Genomic DNA, 530 nt, shown 5'->3' with positions numbered 1-530 from the left:
AGGACGGGAGGAGGAGGGGGGGGAGAAGAGCCTGCGGGGGCGGATGTGCCGCGCGGGGGCTCGCAGAGACGGGCGCAGCCCCACTGGGCCGGTGCCGGGCCGGTGCCGGGCGTGTGCCCTTGGGTGTGAGGACGGTCTAATGAGCTGGAGCGGCTGAGGATCGTGTCTGGGGCGCTGGTTTGCTCCCTGGGCCTCTGGAGAGGGTGTTTGGCAATCCCAGCGGTTAGCTCACAGAGCACTATCAGACGGGCGCTCTAATGCGCCAGGAATGTGCGGTCTGGGCCCAAGAGTTCTGGGGGAGGCGCGCCCACCCCACATCGGACTGCAGCAGCAGCAGCAGCAGCAGGACGGATGCTGGCTTGGCACAGAACCCAGCAGCCGGCAGGGGAGGGGAGGGGCGCCTCAGCCTGGCCCGCCTGTGCCCGGGGGTGGGTGGGGGTGTTTTGTCCTCCGAGAAGGACATCGCAGGGCTGGGGAAAGTGGCCGGGGGGGGGGGCAGCAAAGAGGCGTCTGCCCCGGGAGGAAAGGCC

The sequence above is a fragment of the Gekko japonicus genome, unplaced genomic scaffold, assembly GCF_001447785.1.
Source record: "Gekko japonicus isolate JY-2015 unplaced genomic scaffold, Gekko_japonicus_V1.1 scaffold784, whole genome shotgun sequence".
NCBI classification, from domain to species: domain Eukaryota; kingdom Metazoa; phylum Chordata; class Lepidosauria; order Squamata; family Gekkonidae; genus Gekko; species Gekko japonicus.
Note: the sequence above shows the minus strand (reverse complement) of the source record.